Here is a 1,691-nt window from a genome sequence, read left to right as displayed (position 1 = left end):
CCTTCGAAGTGGAGCATAGCATAGGGCAGCGCGCGCGCGAAGTGCTTCGTCGAGTACGACATGACACAGCAACTCTGTGCCCGGCCAAAGACGAGTGCAATAAAAAGGTGCGACAAGGCAATAAAATTCAATAAAAATGAGAAGGGCAAAGGGGACAGACAGGCGGCGGTCTCTCTATGCGGATCCACTCAGCTCCTGGTAATGATGATAAGGAAATAAAACTCAAAGAAGAAGAACAAGGAAAGGAGTGGTCAGGCTAGCGTGGGATACGGTGGCGCTTATTCAATACGATAGGAGGATGTCCCGAGAGGAGATAAGATGTAACGTGATGTGATGAAACTCGGTTCGTGCCGCACAGACCGGTGCTGGCCGATGCGCGGCGGGCGGCGCGCGGCCGTGGCCATGCCCGCCGTGGGCCAGCAGCATGTAGCAGCATGTCGTAGTGGGCCGCGCTTGTGATTGGTGGGCTCGCTGATGATCGCCGGACCAGTGCAGCAGGTGTCTTGTCCGTCTCACGGCGATATGCGTGCGCGCGCGATTTCGGCCCACACTACTCGGCCGCCAAAGGGACGTGACTTGGCGTTCAATTTAGTCTGTTTCACCCACCGACTGTGCTCGCCTCGGCTCGCCTCCTCCTAGCGCCCTGCCGCGCCCCGCCCGCCTCCCAATCGCAGGGAGTGGGGCCAGACAGATGGATTGCCACTGACAACGGCCCTAGGGATATTGGTCCAGACTCCAGACGGCTGCGGTCGGGGCGCCTGCCTCAGGTGCAGGTGTGGGTTATTGGGCTGTCTGCTGCAACTGACGAACTCCACCCTCCCCTCGCCCACTCCCCCGGTTAAATAATTGCTAATGAGACGCGCACAGACTTTAGTTCCGTCTGGGCAACTTCCTGCCAGACGGGGGCAGTTCCACGGCGGCATTGCCGGCGCGCAAGGCGCGAGCGACTGTACTCGTCAGAAAAATAAAAACATCCAAGAGGAATACGATTTTTCCCCAACACCGCGGGTCGATTCGATTGCAGTCATTGTAATGTGGAACACGATGTGTTTCCCAGTGGCCTTGCGGTTCACCTTGTGGACCTCCTTGAGGACCTTTCTCAAGGACCCCCACTTCGAGGATCTCCCTAAGACCGCGCGAATAGCCTAATCACGCCTAATCAGACCCGCCCACACCACCGCTATCTCTGCCCCCCTGATCTCTATCTTCCCCTCGACGACAGAGTCTCACACAGAGTCTCACAGGTAGTCATCCTGGCGACACTGCCGCCGCCGTGCGCTCGGCTCGCGGGGCCGGGACTTTGCACCAGGACGAGCCGACCCACGGCCCACGTGCTAACCTATAAATATTCCAAACCAGCCTGTCGACATTGTATGTGTCGCTTCATGAAAAACTCACTTACGCGCTGCTCGCCGGCCGAGCCGCACTAGTGCACTTTGCCCGCGACCCTTTACCCCTTTCACCTGTTGGCACTTTCACGCCTTAGTCAGTGTTGCGCACTTATAAAGTAATTGTTGTGTCACACGTTTTGGCACGTTTGTCAGTTTTGCTCACTGTGATACGTGAAGTCCACCTCTTGTTTGACACAGTTTGACGTTTGTTGATGTGGACTGGACGCACAAAACACATACAGACACACACCTGCTGCCCCAAAGCCGGAGGCGCCGGGGGGACAGTTCGTGGTGGGGTGG

This window comes from Frankliniella occidentalis, unplaced genomic scaffold (genome assembly GCF_000697945.3).
Source record: "Frankliniella occidentalis isolate FOCC.00 unplaced genomic scaffold, Focc_3.1 Scaffold1677, whole genome shotgun sequence".
Taxonomy (NCBI): Eukaryota; Metazoa; Arthropoda; class Insecta; order Thysanoptera; family Thripidae; genus Frankliniella; species Frankliniella occidentalis.
This window is presented reverse-complemented; position numbering follows the sequence as displayed.